The sequence below is a fragment of the Jaculus jaculus genome, chromosome 6, assembly GCF_020740685.1.
Source record: "Jaculus jaculus isolate mJacJac1 chromosome 6, mJacJac1.mat.Y.cur, whole genome shotgun sequence".
NCBI lineage: Eukaryota > Metazoa > Chordata > Mammalia > Rodentia > Dipodidae > Jaculus > Jaculus jaculus.
The window spans coordinates 30,777,064-30,798,199 of NC_059107.1; positions in this window are offsets into that span (position 1 = coordinate 30,777,064).

A 21,136-nucleotide genomic window follows, 5' to 3' on the forward strand; every position below is an offset into this window, starting at 1 on the left:
AGGCTATGTCCTTATGAACAGGGACATTTGAACACACACACAAAAATCACGAACAGAGAAGGGGTAAGGAGAAGGTGCAGCAGTTACAGGCACTTGCTTGTAAAGCCTGCTGGCCCAGGTTCAATTCTTGTGTTTTTGTTGTTGTATTTGTTTGTTTGTTTTTTATTTTTGAGGGTAAGTTCTCACTCTAGCCCAGGCTGGCCTGGAATTCACTATGCAGTCTCAGGGTGGCCTCGAACTCACAGTGATCCTCCCACCTCTGCCTCCCAAGTGCTGGGATTAAAGGCGAGTGCCACCATGCCTGGCTCCAGGTTCAATTCTTTTTTTGTTTGTTTGTTTTTGTTTTTGTTTTGAGGGAGGGTCTCACTCTAGCCCAGGCTGACCTGGAATTCACTATGGAGTCTCAGGGTGGCCTTGAACTCATGGCAATCCTCCTACCTCTGCCTCTCAAGTGCTGGAATTAAAGGCATGTGCCACCATGCCCGGCTCAGGTTCAATTATTAATTGCCCAGCCACCCATGTAAAGTCAGATAGGAACTGGTTTAAAGAGGCAAAAGACCCTGGCATACCCCTACACACACACACACACACACACACACACACACACACACACACACACACAGGGAGAGAGAGAGAGAGAGAGAGAGGGAGAGAGAGAAATTAAAAACATAAGCAGAGAGAAGATTTAAACACACAGAGAGACTTGTTGAGTCCTGAAAGGCCCAGGCGTGAGGTCTAGTGGAACTTCCTGTGTCTAGCTAAAGTTTGGCGACCTGTCTCTGGCCAGCTAGGACTCAGCAAGACACGTAATGGCTTCTGGCCTGCCACCTCCACGTGGCAATTGTAATTACCATTTCAATAGTTACAGTTTACTATTGGCCCTTACCTCTCCCTTCCCCCCCACTCCCGCCCCCCCCCCCCGTCCTAAAATCCCTGCCTTCGTCCCCAACATGATATAGGCAACTGCTCATAGCAATAAAGCGAGTTTTTTTTGTGAGTTCCTGCTTCGAAAAGACTCCCGACTCAGTGTGGTTTTTCTCCGGTGGCCAGGAGAGGTTTCTGAGTCGTCGTATGCTCATCATCCCTTCAACCCCTAGGGAGGAACCAGCGGGCCTGGTCCTTCTACAGCACCGCCTGCCCAGGCAGGAGCCCCGCAGAGACTAAGTGCCATTCAAGCATCAAGGAATGCCCATGGCAACTGAAGCTAGGGGAGGGGTCCAGAGCAAAGGAGCCACCCCTCTACACCCCTCCAGCCTCCAGAACTGTGAATGTCTATCGTTTAAGTTACCTGATTTGTGGCATTTTGTCACATGGGAAACCAAGAAAGACAGATCGTACAGAAATCTTGAGTTACTGTTCGATGGTTTGAAGGACACGTGTGCTTATTCATTCATTCTTTTATTATTTTTCATTAAATTAATACTCACCTGCCATGTGCCCAGCTCTATTTACCAGTGGCCATAGCACATGGTTTGTGCATCCAGCTTCCTGTCTGTGGAATGTTTCCTTGCTGCTCACTTCCTTTCTGACCTGTAAAATTTATTCCTCTTCCCTCATGAAATGTGTTCCTAGTTTCAACAGTCACCTTCCAACAAAGAAACCAACCTGGCACTCCTGTTCATCCAATCTGTCTGTGGTGGCTTGAGTGTGAAATGTCCCCCTTAGCATCATGTGTTTGTGATTGACCCTCAAACTCGATCCCTAGCTGGTAGAGCCTTTGGGAGGTGGAGCCTTGCTGAAGGACATGTGTCCCTGGAAGAGGACCCTTAGACCCACTGAGTGTTCACTAGCTCAGCTCAGTCACTCAACTAATGTGACGAGATATGAGATCCAGCTTCTGCTGTGCCATGTTTTCTCCACCACGACGAAACTTCCTCTTGAAACTGTAAACGTGAAAGAAACCCGTTCCTCCCATAAGTTGCTTCCGGCTGGGTGTTTTGTCTCAGCAATGAAAAGGCAACTGCTATTCTTTCCTTCCAGATTTAAGCACCTGGAAGCAAGACCCACCACTTTTATAGCCTAGATTCCTGGCTTCACTCCAGAGATCCAAATGAGTTCTCTGCAGAGATACCCAGGCTCATGTGTGATCAAAACATCCCTAGTGCCATCTGGTACACAGGCAGATGAAGGAGCTCCTGACTGGGGGCTCATCATCTCTCTAGCTAGAAAGATAATGAGGGATGGACAGATCGCTTAGTGGTTAAGCACTTGCCTGTGAAGCCTAAGGACCCCAGTTAGAGGCTCAATTCCCCAGGACCCACATAAGCCTGATGCACAAGGTGGCACATACATCTGGAGTTCGTTTGCAGTGGCTGGAGTCCTTGGCATGCCCATTTTTTTTTTCTCTTTCTCTATCTGCCTCTTTCTTTCTCTGTCTGTCTGTCACTCTCAAAAAAATAAAATAAAAATAAATTTTTTAAAAAGAAAGATAACAGATCCCAGAAAGAGGAGCTAACCTGTACATAACGTATACAATGTGCCAAGAACTATTCCAAATTACACTCACACACTGCTTAGGTACAGGGACCCATCCTAAGAAGTGCATCATGATGCCTCCTTGTGCATTGTTCTTAAACATACCTACATGGCCTAGGCCAGTCACTCCATGTAGCCCTCGTGATGCCGTCAAGAGAAATGGTTGGTCACAGCAGAAAGCAAAACATGACGTTTTGACAGCAAGGTTTGTCTTCAATAAGTAGATGTTCTAAAATGACAGTAAAAGTAGAGCTCAGGAAACATGTTACAGTAGTGACAGTCATTCATTCTCATGATCGCATGTTAAGTCCTGTGTATCTGCACCTGTCAGCCCAGGAGAGATCATGTTTACAAGGGCATTGCCTCAAACATAGCATCCGTGGCTTTCACTGACATAGTGATACTAGAAAATAAAGTTGTTTTTTTGTTTTGTTTTGTTTTTAAATATTTTGTTCATTTTTTATTTATTTGAGAGTGACAGACACAGAGAGAAAGACAGATAGAGGGAGAGAGAGAGAATGGGCGCGCCAGGGCTTCCAGCCTCTGCAAACGAACTCCAGACGCGTGCGCCCCCTTGTGCATCTGGCTAACGTGGGACCTGGGGAACCAAGCCTCAAACCGGGGTCCTTAGGCTTCACAGGCAAGCGCTTAACCGCTAAGCCATCTCTCCAGCCCAAATAAAGTTTTTTGTTGTTGTTCTTTTTCAGCTCCATGATCTTATGGGAATATCATCGAACATTAGGTTGGAACTGAAATGCCTACTGAGAACATGACCATGCTTCTATTTACTCTTTCAAGCCTCACAAGAATTGTATGGGGGCTGGATAGATGGCTCAGTAGTTAAAGGCACGTTCTTGCAAAGCTTGCTGGCCCAGAGTTCAATTCTCTAATACCCACATAAAGCCAGATGGGCAAGTGGTGCATGCTTATAGATATCATTTATAGTAGTGAGCTCACACATTCTCTCTTTCTGTCTGCCTCTTTCTCTCTGGCTCCCTCGCGCGCTCTCAAATAAATAAATAAATTTTCAAAGAATTACATGGGATATGTATTACATGACCCCATTCACCAGTGAGCAGAGTGAGGTCACTGTTCAAGGTCACTCAGTGGTAAAGGATGGAGCTACCATCCACACCGTGGGAGACCCATGGCTTACATTTCCCTGAGACACGGAAGCAGGGCCGGGACCCCAGTGGCCACTTGGGCTTGGAGCTGGAAGGCTGCTTTCAATACCCACAGTAGACCTCCAGCCATCAGCTGATATGGACAACCTTATAGTTCCTTTAATTTTCTCTGGCTTGATATTACTGAGAAAAGTTCCTATCCTGCGTGAGGCCTTGCTTAGCACTGATCTTAGCTCACTTCACAGTGCAGTATAGAGCCACAGGGGAAGGCGACATCCCTGGGAAGCCCAGGAGACAGCTCCCCTGGCACTCCTGATGTGGGATAGGGAAGCTGGGGATTGCTGCACGGACTTGGAGCAAGGTAACCTGAGGCGAGTGCCTCACCTCTCTGGGCCTCATTGTAAAAGCACCTACCTCAGAGAGTTGTGATGGGAATTAAATACATTAACACAAAGTGCTTTCAAGAGCACCTAGATCATGGGCAGAACCATGTACAGTTCCGTTCCTGTCCTGAACACAGAAGTGTGGTTTCCTGTGGTGACTGATGACCACCTCCTTCTCTCCACCCCCAGAAACCAGCTGCAAGGAGCTGCCTTGTCCCCTGACTCCAGGGAGCACTGACAAGAGCATAGGGGATGGGGAGGACGGGAGCTGTGCTCCCATCTCGTCCTTTCTACTATGGGGTTCCTGGAAATTGGCAGTTGCTCCGGAGCAGTCCTTTTTTTTTGGATTATGGATTTATTTTATTTATTTATTATCATTATTTTTGGGTTTTCAAAGTAGGGTTTCACCCTACCTCAGGCTGACCTGAAATTCACTATGTCATCTCAGGGTGGCCTCAGATTCACGGCAATCCTCCTACCTCTGCCTCCTGAATGCTGGCGTGTGCCACCATGCCCGGCATATTTATTTTATTTTTAATTAGTTTTATTTTTATTTATTTATTTGAGCGTGACAGAGAGAGAGAGAGAAAGAGGCAGGGAGAGAGAGAGAGGGAGAATGAGCATGCCAGGGCCTCCAGCCACTGCAAACAAACTCCAGATGCATGCGCCCCCCCCCTTGTGCATCTGGCTTATGTGGGTCCTGGGGAATCGAGCCTCAAACAGGAATCCTTAGGCTTCACAGGCAAGCTCTTAATGGCTAAGCCATCTCTCCAGCTCCTGGATCAGTTCTTTGACTCACCTCTCTCTATGTCCAGCCTTATAGCCTCCCCTTTGTCAGCCCTAGGGGGCTGTTGCAGTGACCTTCCCATTCCCAGGATAAAGTGCCTAACTACAAGCAGCTGATGGGAGGAAAGGCTTCACTTTGGCTTACAGGCTTGAGGGGAAGCTCCATGATGGCAAGGGACAGGATGGCATGAGCATAGGGTGGACATCATTTCTTGGTGTGTTGGGACCCCAGCAAAGCCTGAGACTCTGGGGTAGCAAGAGACCCATGGCATCTGTAGAGGCACAGGCAACTACCGCTCAAAGGTCAAGCCATGGCTGGAGAGATGGCCTCGCGGTTAAGGCGTTTGCCTGAAAAGCCAAAGGATCCCAGTTCCACTCTCCAGGACCCATGTAAGCTGGGTCCACAAGGGGGCACATGCATCTAGAGTTCGTTTGCAGTGGCTGGAGGCCCTGGCACACCCATTCTCTCTCTCTCAAATAAATAAATAAATATATTTTAAATGTTTAAAAATAGGGCTGGAGAGATTGGCTTAGCGGTTAAGCGCTTGCCTGTGAAGCCTAAGGACCCCGGTTCGAGGCTCGGTTCCCCAGGTCCCACGTTAGCCAGATGCACAAGGGGGCGCACGCATCTGGAGTTCGTTTGCAGTGGCTGGAGGCCCTGGCGCGCCCATTCTCTCTCTCTCTCTCTCTCTCTGCCTCTTCCTCTGTCACTCTCAAATAAATAAATAAAAACCAAAAAAAATTTTTAAAAAAATGTTTAAAAATATATTTTAAAAAGGTCAAGTCAGCTGTCCTGCCTTGATAACCAAAGCCTCCCCACTCCAGATAGCTAGGGGTCTAAGGGTGTGGAGGTACTCAGATTTCCCTGCTCTCGAGAGTGAGTGGAGGTGTAAAAAGGGCTGAGGCATTCCCCTCTCAAATAGCCATGACATTTGTCCCTTCTCTCTACCCTTCCTTCTTGCTCTCTTTTTTCAAGAACCCTTCCTCCCTTATCCTTACTTATCCCCTCCCAAGATTACCAGCCCCTGTCCACTGCCTCCACCTAGTCTTAGCCAAAACAACTGTGCTCTCCCACAGCCTTAACGTACCTTCAGAAATCCTAGAAGTCATTAGGTATAGGACACAGAGTGGAGATTTAGCAAACCCTGCAGTTCCCCAACTGCCTAAGAATCAAGGGAGAAGGTAGAAAGTGAGAGGTATTTTTTTTTTTATTTAGTAATGATAAAACACCCAATATGATAGTACATTACTGAGAAGCATAAAATATTTATGCTGGTATATTACTAAGTAACTCTACAAGACGTGTCTGTACAAGTCCATGATGCCAGGCCCCACCTTAAAAGCTTAACTTGCAGCCTCATAGTTAGAGTCACAACAGGGCTATCATGTAGAGGACACTCCTGTGCCCCAGACCAAGCATAGAAAGCAGGGAGGTGGGGAAAGTTCTCAGGGTCTCATCTTTGTCAGGTGGATTCCAAAACCAAGTGCTCATCCCCACTAGCGAAAACAAGAGAGAGAGTGTCCAACCCTCAATGTAACACTCAGTCCTTGTCATAGAGAGGAGACACCTTTCGTAATAGCAAGAGAAACAGAAACACACACACACAAATGCTCAGGAACAAACAGGAAATGATGTGGCTTCATATGGCTCCGAAATACCGTTCCAGAAGATGTAAGGCCAATTCTGCTCCAATTGCCCCACTAACCTAATACCAATAAAAATCCCATTAGCTCTCTGGAAAAGATCTTGACGAATTAAGTAAAATTAATCTGGGTGAAAAATTTCCTCAAGTAGCCAAGAAAATGTCCAAAGAGAACAAAATGGGAAGCTCATATCCCCATTCATTCTTTCAATGGATACATATTGTGGTGGTTTGAATGTGAAATGTTCCCCATGGCCTCCCATGTTGGTGATGAAGCCTCATACTTGGTCCCCAGCTGGTGGAGTCTTTGGGAAGTGGAGCCTCGCTGGAAGGGGGGTGTCACTGAGGGCGGACCTTGAGGTGTATTAAGCCATCCCTACTGGGTGTCCAGAGCTAGCTCAGTCTTGCTTCACTGTCTCTGTGGCTGATTATATATATATACTCCAGATGCGTGGGCCCCCTTGTGCATCTGGCTAACGTGGGTCCTGGGGAATCGAGCCTCCAATGGGGGTCCTCAGGCTTCACAGGAAAGTGCTTAACCGCTAAGCCATCTCTCCAGCCCAAAACTATTTTCTTTTTTATTTGAGAGAGAGAGAGAGGTAGATGGAGAGAGAGAGAGAATGTACATGCCAGGACATCTTACCTCTGCAAACAAACTCCAGAAACACGTACTACTTTGTGAATCTGGCTTTATGTGGGTACTGGGGAATTAAACCCAGGCTGTCAGGCTTTGCAAGCAAGCGCCTCTAACCACTGAGCAATCTCTCTAGCCCCAGAAACTTTTGAGTAGGGGAAGGGCTAATCAGTAAGGAAGGAAAATCAAGTACAGACAAGGGGCTGAGAAAAACAGAGATTGGGCCTTCCGGTTCCTAAGAGAGTGAGCAATGACTAATGTGACTTCCAGAAGATGGGAAGGCTGTTGTCTGTCATTCTATTTTTTTAAAATTTTTATTTATTTATTTGAGAGTGACAGACACAGAGAGAAAGACAGATAGAGGGAGAGAGAGAGAATGAGCACGCCAGGGCTTCCAGCCTCTGCAAACGAACTCCAGACGCGTGTGCCTCCTTGTGCATCTGGCTAACTTGGGACCTGGGGAACCGAGCCTCGAACCGGGGTCCTTAGGCTTCACAGGCAAGCACTTAACCGCTAAGCCATCTCTCCAGCCCCTGTCATTCCATTTTTTATCAAGTTGCTCTGAGTTCTTACAAAAGAATTATAAAAGATCTCCTGCAGCCTCATGTGTTTGTGATTAAGCCTCGGTCTTCATCCACAGCTGGTGGCAATTAATCCACCCTTGTGGGGCCTCTGGGCAGTGGAGCTTTGCTGGAGGAAGCGTGTTGCTGGTGGTGAGCTTTGGGGATGATATAGGCCAGCTCCAAGCCCCCCAGACAGGCTGCTTACTTCCTGCCACGCAGAGGAGATGCCTGCCTGGTTGTGGGCTCCTGCCATGCTTTCCCACCATGATGAGACTTCCTCTCAAAACTACAAGCAGAAGTAAACCCTTTCCTCCCGTACACTACTTCTGGTCAGGTGTCTGTCCCAACATGAGACAGTAGCTGTTTCCAGTGCTATCCTCATTTTAGAAAAAAGCCCTTAGCCAGCCGTGGTGACGCCCCTCTTTACTCCCCAGCACTCAGGCGGCAGAGGTAGGAGGCCCACTGTTAAGTTTGAGGCCACCCTGAGACCACACAGTGAGTTCCAGGTCAGCCTGAGCTAGAGAAAGACCCTAATTTGGGGAAAAAAAAAAAAGGACTTAATCTTGTTCAAATAGCTATTTGTGCTTGCTAACCAAACATCTTGAACAAAACAAGTACTGCTAAGATTTTTTTAAAAAATAAAGTTATGAACTTTGCTGAGAAGGAATTGCAAACTAAAACAGAGAAGCCAGTTTTTACCTTTCATATTGACAAACTATTGAAAGATCTTTAAATGTATCAGACTTAGTCAGGGAGGGGGCGTGGAAAAGAATCCACACTCCCATGGTGACTCTGAAGCCACACATTGAGCCCACCTTTGAAGAAGCACTTGACAGTGAATCCATTTGCCTTAGCATGAGAAGTTCCACTCAGAAGAGTTTTCATAAGAAAATCTTGAAGCAGTACATGAAGATACAATTTTGGGCTGGGGAGATGGCTCAGCGGTTAAAGGCGCCTGCTTACAAAGGCTGCTGACCCAGGGTTCGATTCCCCAATCACCCATGTAAAGTTGGATAGGCATTCATTCACAGCAGCAAGAGACCCTGGCAAACACACATATGCGTGCACACACACACACACACACACACACACACACACATGCAAATGAATCAAATTTTAAAATAAAGGGTGCTTGCTGCTCTAGCATGAGAGCCCCTCTGGAGACTGGCAAGTTTGACTTCCCAGGTGCCTGTGCACATCTGCACCCCTCAAGGCGAAGAGCAGAGACTGGAGAATTTGTTGACTAAATGCAGCTCTGGGATTAAGGGAGCTACCCATTCCCAAGGGAAGAAATACACAGATGAGCAACAAGAGGATACCCAATGTTCTCCTCTGACCTTCACACAAACGCATGGGGCATACATCTGCAAACACACGCATGGATGCACTACATATGACACACACGCAATATTACACACATACTGTACACACATACTCACACCCCTGTCCCAATAAAGATGCAACTTCCAGGGTGATTACATTGTCTATATTAATTGACAATAAAAAAAATCTACAAATCACGAAGGTGTTCACCAGTAGTAGAATAAACAAGTGAGACACCAGAGCAGAAGATGTGCCCCTTGGTCCCTGCATCTTGCTCGCAGGTTCCCTGTCTTGCTGGCTTTGATGAGACAAACTGCCAAGTTGGGAAGGGGGGGTCACGTGGAGGAGAATTGAAGCCAACCAGCTCCAATAGCCCACAGCCATGGTGGCACGCAGTACAGCAAACCAAAGGAACTAGATTATGTCAACAACTAAGCTTGACAGCACACCTGTCCCCAGCTGAGGTTTTAGAAGATAACCCAAACCTGTTGGATACTTTGATGGCAGCTCGGTGACAGAACCAGACATGGAATCCAGCTAAACCCTGCTCAGATCCCTGACCCACAGAAATTGTGAGATAGTAAACGTATATTGTCTTAAGTCATTTAGTTTGAGGTAATTTGCCACACAGCAAAAACTAGCAACTACAGAAATCACTCCACTATTTAAAAGGGTAACGTTGTACCTACTTGTATAAAATATTAGAAAATGTCCATACTATTCCTATGTTAAAATAGACAAGGAATAGTGTATGCAATATGGCCGCATTTTTACAAATACATGATGAAAATATTTTATTTATTTGCAAGCAGAGAAAGACACACAGAGAACGGACACATCGGGCCCTCAAGCACCTGCATGGGCCACTTTGTGCATCTGGCTTTGCGTGGTGTATTAGGATTCTCTAGAGGACCAGACCGATAGAATGAATTGTATTAAAAGGGAATGTATTGGATTATCTTAGGCCAGTCCAACAATAGCGGTTTGCATGAGAGTCAAGAAACCCAGCAGCTGCTCAGTCGACAAGGCTGGAGACCTCAGGTGTCTCAATCCGGCATGGAAGGCCTGGAGGCTTCCTGGAGAGATGCTGCTCTTCAGTCCATGCTGGAAGGCAGCAAGAAACACCAGCAGACAGGTGGGAGGAGGGAATACTTTCCTTCCCAGAGCTTCCTTAGATAAAGCTCCCCCTGCCCATCTCCCAAGGGAGGCTACTCAGGAGAAAGGGTTCACCCTGGGGGAAGGATTCCTCCTTTAGTTAATTCTCCCTGGAAGCAACTTCAGAGACCCACTTATGAGGAATGTCTGTGATTCCTAAACAGATCAAGTTGACACAAACTTAACCAACACATGTGGGTACTGGGGAATTAGGCTTTGCAGGCAAGTGCCTTAACTGCTGACATCTCTCTAGCATGAAAATATTTTTGTGTAGATCTAGAATGCTATATGAATTGTTCATTAGATTATCCCTGAGGGGAAAAGATTTCAGGAAACTCACTTTGTAGCCCACATGGTTTAATGTTTTTGTTCTTTTGTTTTGCTTTGTTTTTTTTTTTGTTTGTTTGTTTGTTTTGTTTTTCAAGGCAGGGTCTCATTCTAGCCCAGGCTGACCTGGAATTCACTATGTAGTCTTAGGGTAGCCTTGAACTCACAGCAAGCCTCCCACCTCTGCCTCCCGAGTGCTGGGATTAAAGGCGTGCACTATCATGCCTGGTTTGGTTTAATGTTTTTATAAACTTTATTGTTTAATTTTTTGAATAAGAAAAAAATAATAAAATTATTAAAATGGGCTGGGGAGATGGCTTAGTGGTTAAAGGAGCTTGCTTGTAAAGTCTGCCAGCTCCAGTTTGATTCCGCAGGACCCATGAAAAGTCAGATGCACCAAGTGGTACATGAGCCTGGAGTTCATTTGTAGTGGCAATTGGCCCTAGCGTGTCCATTCTCATGTTCTCTCTCTTTCTCTCTCCTTGCAAATAAATAAAATATGTAAAAATAACAATAATAAAAGTATCTCCATTTAGGAAGAAAGAAAAGTAATATTCTAACTAAAACAATCATAGAATTCAACAAGATAGTTCATCATTCGTGGACAGTGCTTAATGGTCAACCAGCACTTTGATTCCAAGATTTTTCCTTTTCCTACATCATACTACGGAGACTGGAAAGGTGAAATTGTCACTGAAGTCCTTCCTTGCGTTGAGGGGTGGCCATGTGGTAGGTCTCCACGCCCCCTCACAGCACACATCATGTGACTAAGCTGACATCACAGAACCTCGTGACATGTGCCACGAAGGCAATTGGACCCAGGGCTGGCTAAGGAAGCTCAGAGGAGGGGTGCATGATCACTCCTGGAATAGGGCCCTTAACTTTCTAAAAAGCCAATATTTGAGCTTGGCAGTGGGTCAGGTAGAGGATGGAACACAGGAATGTCCCAACAGAGGAAAATAGGTGTGTATTAGTCAGGGTTCTCTAGAGGAACAGAACTGCTAGAATGAATTATTTTAAAAAGGGAATTTTTGGGCTCGCTTAAGGTAGTCCAATAGCAGTTACAGGCCCGAGAATCACCGAACCTGGTAGCTGCTCAGTCCACGTGGCCAGATGCCTCAGCAGTCCCGACCCGGCACTGCAGATGGCGCCGGAACGCCTGGAAGCTTCCTGAGGAGCCGCTGCGTTTCAGTGGATGCTGGTCTTCAGTCGGGCTGGTCTTCAGTCCACACTGGAAGGCAGCAAGCAGCTCAGGCAGCCAAGTGGGAAGAAGGAAGGGGTCCTTTTCACCCAGAGCTTCCTTGTATAAAGTTCCCCTCTGAGCAGGGATCACTCTGGGGGAAGGACATCCTCCTTCAGTTAATCCTTCCTGGAAGCAACCTCAAGGATCCACCCAAAAGAGATTTCTGTGGATTACGAAACAGATCAAGTTGACAACACCTTAACTATCACAAGGTATTACTGAAGGATGGGGTCTTAGGGTGGCCCATGATGTGGTACCCAGGTTCTTTGTGTCTCGAATAATGAACCAGACAACGTGGGAGGAAAAGCATAGAATACACTGCACAGGGCGGCCGCAGCCTTGAGCAAACGGGCACCTTAAGAGCGCTGAGTTCTTTCTTGGGGTTTCTTTTATGTATTTAAGTGGAAGGAAGAACTGATTCTCAGAGTCAGGAATGAGATGGATCCTTATCCTGACTGACAGTTAAATAACTTTGAACACACTGCTCATGCACAGGCTATACATCCAATTATTTTTTATTATTGAGAACTTTGTTATATGAACATATTGCATATTGGCCATATATATTTCCTTTGGGTTAGCCCATAATTTTAAGTATATGTAACTCCCATTATATGTAGACATATGTGCTATGATGCGAATCTCTGACTGTTTCACATATTTAGAAATCTGTCACATATATACATACATACGATTGACCTTCACTGCTCTTGCCCTCAACATGGTCCAAGCTGTCCTTTCTTATTTCACCTTCAACCAGGAAGTGTCTGAGCACAATGTACCCCAGGAGGGGAGGTGCTGGGGATTCCCCTGCTAGGAAAAGGACAGCCAAAAGAAGGTACTCCCAGTTACCTATGCTTGCCTGAGTCTTCGGGTCACCATTATTATTGAAAGACAGTTGAATTGGGCTGGGCATCATACTTTCAAATATTACCTTCTTGAATTGGGATGTGTTTAATTTTATAACAAAAAGTGGCTCACAGGCCAGGCGTGGTGGCACATACCTTTAATCTCAGCACTCAGGAGGCAGAGGTAGGATGATCACCATGAGTTCGAGGACATCCCAAGACTATAGAGTGAATTCCAGGTCAGCCTGGGCTGGAATGAGACCCTACCTTGAAAAACAGCAACAATAAAACTGACTCATAATGGCTTAATCATAAAATGTTTCATTAAACCACAAACAAAACAAGTTGGGAAATAGCTTTTTCTAGATATCACATGAATTTTCTTAGGGAAACATTAAAAGGATGGAGCTGGAGAGGTGGTTAAGTGCTTGCCTATGAAGCCTAAGGACCCTGGTTCAAGGCTCAATTCCCCAGACCCACATAAGCCAGATGCACAAGGTGATGCATGCATCTGGAGTTTGTTTGCAGTGGCTGGAGACCCTGACGCTCCCATTCTCTCTCTCTCCCTCTGTCTCTCTCTCTGCCTCTTTCTCTCTCTGGCTGTTGCTCTCAAATAAATAAATAAAAATAAACAAAAAACTTTTTTAAAAAGCCTATTAACTCCAAATAGGGCCCCTACAAACCAAAGAAAGGATTCCATCGAAATTCAAGTTACCTGTTGGAGCTGTAGGGGCTGAGGGGATGGCTCGGTGGATAAAAGCACTTGCCATGCAAGCCTGAGTACATTAGTTTGAATACCCAGACTCCTCGTTAAACCTGTGCTGAGCTTCTGTAATCCAAGGCACATCTACCATGACACGGAGCAGTGACCAATGAGCGACTCTGCCTCAAATGAGGTAGAGGGCAAGGGCAGACACCTGAAAATTGTTCTCTGACCTCCGCACACACTCTGTGGCACACACAATGCCCATTCTCACGTAGAGAAGATACACACATAAATATTCATCATATACACCTATGGACACACTCAGGAGAAGAGGAGAAGGAGAAAGAGGGAGAAAATAAGAAGAAGGGGAAGGAAGAGAAGGAGACAATAAAAAGAAAACAGGGGAGGGAGAGGAGGAGAAAGAGGCTGCCATACCGGTAAGATGCGCCCTTCCCAACAATGGTAGCTCATCCTGCAGCGGCACCAGTGAATGTCCCCCACCCTCCCAGTCAACCTTCGACCTGCTACATACGCTCCAGACCATGGGCAGCTGGGGACGCATGACTACAAGACCAGGTGAGCGTCTCCTGACCCTTCCCACTCCTTCTGTGTTAACAGCCTCATTGCCATTACCATAGGCCTACCTACCTCTCTGGGGCCCTGATTCTTCCTTTTCCATGCCTAATGACCAAGGGGTTCTACAGGTCACCACACAACTGCACGGTGGCAGATGCTCATGTCGCCACACCCAGAAGACAAAAAAGCTCCCTTCCAATACCAGGGCTGGTTCTGGGGCTCTACAGTAATGTGGGGTTTCAGTGCATTTCTCTTCAGTTCTGACGGTCTTTCCCTCTAGCCACAGCATGGCTGCCTGTGCTGCGGGATCAAAAGAACAAAGTTGTGAGACAACACGCCGGCCTAGCAGAAGAAGGGGTCCCTTGCGTCTGTTGTTCCTGTTTCAAGAACTCCCCAAGCCCTTCCTTTCATCGGCCAAGTGGAACCACGTGACCATCGCTAGCTGCACTGTGAGTGGAGAACAGCTGAAGGCTGGCCTTGCAGATATGGAGAGAGGTAGAGGCCAATGCGGAGGAGCTGGCAATCATCGTGGGGGACACCACCGCTCCGGCACCTGCCTGAGCCAGAGGCGGGCTAGCCTGCACTAGCTGCGTTCCCTTTGGCTGGGCTTACCTCAGCCCTCCCAGACGAGCTCTTGGGGTCACTGGAACCTAATTATTGACCCAGCTAGGCTCCCAGGGACTCAGACACGGATGTTTCCTAGATCTGATTTTTCCTTCACTCCGTCTCTAGTCTCTGTTCCTTTATTCATGAGTCCTCGGTCTTCGGCCTCTTGTGTCAGTTACCACGCCCCTAGCTTTCTCTCTTCCTTGATTAGCCTGGGTTCTGCAGAGGGGAAAAAAAAAAACCAGCCAATAGGGTGAGAGAGAGAGGCATTTATTTCAAGAAACTAACACAACTGTGGAGGCTGGCGAGTCCAAAAATCTCTAAGGTAGGTGGGCCAGCAGGGTGGGGAACCAGGCTAGATATGATGCTGTGAGTCATGTTTAAATTTCGCCAGCAGCATTCCTTCTAGCTCGGAGGAGGCCAGTCCTTTTTATTTTATTCAGAGTTTCAACTGACTAGCCAAGTCCAGTTACACCATGGAGGAAAATCGGCTGTCCTTAAAATCCACTGATCTCGGGCTGGAGAGATGGCCCAGCGGTTAAGACCTTTGCCTGCAAAGCCAGAGGATCCCAGTTCGATTCTCCAGGACCCACATAAGCCAGATGCACAAGGGGGTGCACGCATCTGGAGTTCGTTTGCAGCGGCTGGATGCCCTGGCGCACCCATTCTCAATCTCTCTCTGCTTCCTTCTCTCTCTCAAATAAATAAATAAATGTAATATATTTTTAAAAATCCACTGATCTCAGAGCACATCTCGCCCAGAAACAGCATGGAACAACATCTAGACCGCAGTTTGGGCAAGTGTCATTGCACTGCTGCCCATCCTCGCTTTGAACCTTCTCTGTACAAGGAGGCGGGTACCCCTGGCCTAATGAGGAGATTGCCAGGTCACTTGAGACACCAGAGGTGCCGTGCTGGCACGCAGCAAGCACTGAGGAAGTGCCACTTGCTTTGTTTTCTTTTCTCTTGGGAACTTCGAAAGCCACGTGCCTCGGGTTCCTGTGATCTGAGTGAAGAGACTCTGGAACTGAAGTGAACTGGTGCTGGACCCCGGGACTGCAAGTCTATCAGCAGGGACCAAGCAGTGATACAAGGGAAGTGAACATTTTGGAGAAACCAGACAAGAACAGAAATTGCTTGAAGACTGAAGATTGTCCAGACCCCTTGAGACCAAGCCTGGATGTTCTCATCTTGCATCCATGCAGCCTCGCATATGTGAGTCAGTTTGGGGCATTTCGGTTCCTGCTATCAGATCTTCCACTCACTGCCTCTCAAAAAAAATGTTTTCTCTCTCCCAAACTACTCTCGTGTCGCCAGGAGGCAGCCCAGGCTACTTAGCATAATGCTCAAACACTCCTGTGATCTTACCCCAGCCCATTTCCCCTAGCTCCCTCACTCAATATCTTCAGACTGGAGAGACGGTTTTAGTGGTTAAGTGTGCTTCCTATGCAAGCATGAAGATCCAACGGGCCTGAATCTCCGGGTCTCTTGTAAACAGCTGTGTGTGGTCATGCACACCTGTAACCCCAGTTCTGCAAAGGGGAGCAGAGACCTGGGCATGACCCTGCCTTACAAAGAAACCGCAAATTTCAGCATAAGTAAGAGACTCTGGCTCTTATAGAATGGGAGGAAAAGGTAGGACACACTGCTCATGATCACAGAGCAGGGACACCTCAAAGCACACACATGTGCACACAGCACATTTCATAGACACAAACAAAATTAACACTGTTGCAGTCAGATTCATACTGCTGACAAAAACAAAACAAAACAAAAAACTGACCAGGAGCAGCTTGTGGGGGAAATAAGAGGTTTATTTTGGCTTACAGACTTGAGGGGAAGATCCATCATGGCAGAGGAAAACCATGACATGAGCAGAGGGTGGACATCACCCCTGGCCAACATGAGGTGGACAACAGCAACAGGAGACTGTGCCAAACACTGGGAAGAGGAAACTGGCTATAACACCCATAAACCCACCCCCAACAATACACTGCCTCCAGGAGGTATTAATTCCCAGATCTCCAGCAGCTAGGGCCTAGCATACAGAACACCTAAGTTTATGGGGGACACCTGAATCAAACTACCACATTCTGCCCTTGGCCCCCATAAACTGGTAATTGTTCATGATGTAAAATGCTATGCATTCAGTCTAACTTTAAAAGTCCCCATGATTTTTATCAATCCTAATGATGTTCAAACATCCTCATAGTCCAAGATATTTTTTCTTTTCTTTCTTTCTTTCTTTCTTTCTTTCTTTCTTTCTTTCTTTCTTTCTTTCTTCCTCTCTCTCTCTCTCTCTCTCCCTCTCTCTCTCTCTCTCTCTCTCTCTCTCTCTCTCTCTCTCTCTCTCTCTCTCTCTCTCTCTCTCCCCCTCCCTCTCTCTCTCTTTCTTTCTTTCTTTTTCTGTTTTGTTTTGTTTTGTTTTTCAAGGTAGGGTATCACTCTTACTCAGGCTGACCTGGAATTCACTATGTAGCCTCAGGGTGACCTCGAATTTACAGTGATCCTCCTACTTCTGCCTCCCAAGTGCTGGGATTAAAGGCCACTATGCCTGGCCGTCCAAGAGCTTTTAACTGAGCCAGAATGCCTTAAAAAAATCCCCCCCCAAACCCATAATGGCACAGAATAAACATGCACACTGCAAAAGATGGCATTGGGTACAGCAAAGAAATATTCAACCAATACAAGATTTAAACAGGACAAACATCAAACTCTGTAGCTCCAAGTCCAACAACTCGAGTGAGTGACAAATCTCCAAGTCTGATAATTCTAACCAGCAAGAAATCTCTGGAGTTCCAATTCCACCCCTCCAGCTAGACTACTCATAGTCCTGGAAAACTTCATCTGAGGCCGGCAGCTCTCCTTAGCAGCCATCCCGTGGTCCCAACATCTCCACTGGGTCTCTATTGCAACCTACGGCCCATCCTCATGGTTCTATCGGGTCTCCATGCAGGCATCCATTTCCACATCATAAGACCATGATGCAAATTCAATGACCCTCTCTTTCCTGCATTTCTTATACTCCATAATACCAGTTGGGGTGCCAATTAGTTAATCCGGGGGAAATAAAGCAGACTTTGAAGAACAGGACACTCCTACAGCATTCAGGCCATCTCAAAAGACTCTGCATTCTTCCTGTTGTCCCAATGCAGGTCAGCTGGCCCAATCTCAGTGGTTGTAATCTCTCATACAATTGCAACTGAGGGCTGCAGAGATGGCTTAGCAGTTAAGGCACATGCCTGCAAAGCCTAAAGACCCAGGTTAGACTCTCCAGGTCCCATATAAGCCAGATGCACATAATGGTTCATGCATCTGGGGTTTATTTGTAGTGGCTAGAGGCCCTGGTGCATCCATTCTCACTTACTCTCTATCTCTCTCTCACTCTCTCTGTCTCTAATAAATAAATAAATAAATCTTATTTTAAAAAATTACATCTGAGGACTGGAGAGATGGCTTAACAGTTAAGCGCTTGCCTGTGAAGCCTAAGGACCCAGGTTCAAGGCTCCATTCTCCAGGAACCACGTTAGCCAGATGCACAAGGGGGCGCACGTGTCTGGAGTTGGTTTGCAGTGGCTGGAGGCCTGGTGTGCCCATTCTCTCTCTCTCTTTCTGCCTCTTTCTCTCTGTGTCTATTGCTCTCAAATAAATAAATAAAAATAATTAAAAATTTTTTTTTAAATTACAGCTAAGCCAGCTGTGGTGGCGCATGCCTATAATTCCAGCACTCGGGAGGCAGAGGTAGGAGGATCTCCATGAGTTAGAGGACACCCTGAGAATACAGAGTGAATTCCAGGTCAGCCTGGGCTAGAGTGAGACCCTACCTCGAGGAAAAAAAAAAAAAAACCATTACAGCTGAACAGGCATCAGTTTCAGCCCAAAGATTTCATAGTTTTTTTTTTTTCCCCCTGTGCATGTCCCTCTGCTCACACCAATCCATTTCTTTTCTTCCTTTCTCTCTCTCTCTCTTTCTTTCTTTCTTTCTTTTTTTGAGGTAGGGCCTCACTCTGGTCCAGGCTGACCTGCAATTAACTATATAGTCTCAGGATGGCCTCAAACTCATGGCAATCCTCCTACCTCTGCCTCCTGAGTGCTGGGATTAAAGGTGTGTGCCATCATTCCTGGTGAAATATTTTTATTTATTTATTTGAGAGAGAGAAAAACAGGCAGGTTGAGTGAGAGAATGGGAGAGCAAGGGCCTCCGGCTGCAGAAAACTCCAAATGCATGTGCCTCCTTATGCATGTGGCTTATATGGATACTGGGGAATTGAACCTATGTCTTTTGGCTTTGAAGGCAAGCTCCTTACCACTAAGCCATCTCTACAACCCCACACCAATCCATTTCTATGTAATGCAACCTGCACAAGTACTCAGGACATAGCATAACAGCAAGCCTCTCACATAAACTGCTTCTAGCCTACTTTAGGCAAAGCTCTTTCTCACCCTCATAAGCCAAACCTCACAGTCCACAGTTCTTACTGCATTCAGGTCTTCAACTCTGACCAGAATAGTCCATTAAGCTATACTTACAGCACTGCAAGGCATCTGTTAGGCCAAGATTTCAAATCCTTCCACATCCTCTTGAAAATCAGCTTCTAAAGGCCAAATCCACACAGTCAGGTTTTAACCAGCAATGATACCACTATTGGTACCAACTTTACTGTTGCAGTCAGGTTTGCACTGCTGGCAGAAATCACCCAACCAAGAGCAGCATGTGGGAAAAAAAGAGATTTTTGCTTACAGGTTTGAGGGGGAAGCTCCATGATGGCAGGGAAAAATGATGACATGAGCAGAGGGTGGATATCACCTCCTGGCCAAATCAGGCAGACAACAGCAACAGGAGAGTGTGCCAAACATTGGCAAGGGGTAACTGGCTATAATACCCATAAGCCTGCCACCAACAATACACTCCCTCCAGGAGGCATTAATTCCTAAATCTTCATTAGCTGGGAACCTAGCATTCAGAACACCTAAGTTTACTGGGGACACCTGAATCAAACCACCACAAATACTAATTCCATTGTCCCTAATGCATCTATGTATTCTATTCTCCAGCCCCACCAGTCCGTTTCCCTTCCATCAATCCTTACTACCTTCCTCCTTCCCTCTGACCTGCCTTCTTCCTTTCTCTGTGTGCATGCGTGTGCGTGTGTGTTGAGTATTTGTGTGAGCATTCATGCTAGGGATTAAACCCTGGGAGGAACTTGTGCACACTTAAGCTCATGCTCTACCACTGGGCTGTTAAAAGAAGATATTGAAGGCTGGAGAGATGGTTGGGCAGTGAAAGGCATTTGTTTGCAAGCCTGACCGCCCGAGTTCAGTTCCCCATACCCACATAAAGCCAGATGCACAAAGTGATGTATGTATCTGGAGTTCATTTGCAGGGGCAAGATGTCCTAGCACACCTGGTCCCTCTCTCTCATTCTCATCCTCTCACTCTCACCACCTCCCTCTCTCTCTACTGGCAAACAAATAATACGTAAATATTCAAAAAGGGGATAGTGAATTCACAGTTGCGTATGTGCTTTGAGGCAGACTTTGAGGTAGGAGCACATGCCAGAGCCAGAAATTGTATCCCCAAACCGGAAGTGAAGGTGAGGTCTTACTGGACATGCTTCCAAATGACCCAGGGCTCTTCCAGTAGGTTCCACCTCTTAACGTTCCCATTGTCTCTCACATCACCACACAGGAGACCAACTCCTTAAAATACCATCCTTAGGGCTGGGGAGATGGCTTAGTAGTTCAAGTGTTTGGCTGCAAAACCTAAGGACCCTGGTTTGATTCCCCAGGACCCACGTAAGCCAGATGCACTAGGGGGCACTTGTGTCTGGAGTTCGTTTGCCATGGCCAGAGGTTGTGGGGTGCTCCTATTCTCTCTCTCCCTCTTTATGACTCTCTCTCTCTCTCAAATAAATAAATAAAACATTTAAAATACGAACCTTGGAGACAAGCCACATTCAAAGCATAGAACATCCTTTGCTATGTCTCTACTTGGAATAACCGTCCCACTCATCCCCTGGCTGTAAAAGTTACCTCCTGGCCCCTCTCCACTCTAGGCTGAAGCCCTCCTTATTCTGAGTCTTCATAAGATATTTCACTGAGAGTGTGAAGCAGAACAGCACAGTGTCTGAAAGCAGGGGTGTGGGGGCCAGGCAGGCATGGTGGCACGTGCCTTTAAGTTCCAGTAGGGAACTTCCACTAGGGAAGCTACGGTAGAAGGATCATCATGAGTTCAAGGCCTGCCTGGGGCCAGACAGAGTGAGTTCCAGGTCAGTCTGGGCTAGAAGGAGAACTTACCTCAAAAACCACAACAAAAGCAAGGGCGTGGCTGAGTGATCCCCTCATAATTGTTGCGGAAAGTGGGAGAAATGGCCGACCTTCTGCGCCTCAGTTACCTCATGTACAACCTGGAGGAAATGGGAGTTCCTGTCTCCCAGGCTTGATGCAAAGAACTCAGCACAGCGTGCAGAATGTGTTCTGGTGAGTCAGAGGGGTGTGACGGCAACACTGCTGGGAATGGGTAGGTTTGAGCTCCCACATGGCACTGGAGGGGCAGAAGCTGGCTGCGCCCATGCGGGATGCCCAGCCCTAGGCCCTTTATAGCCTCTCTCTCAATACTCACGGCAAGTGTTCGCCAGAAAACCCTGCTCACCACATCCTGACTATGTCTCATGAGTTCTGCCACAAGACCAGAGCCACCACAGAGCGGGAGATAAGGGATGGGAAATAACCAGTGAGTTTTCA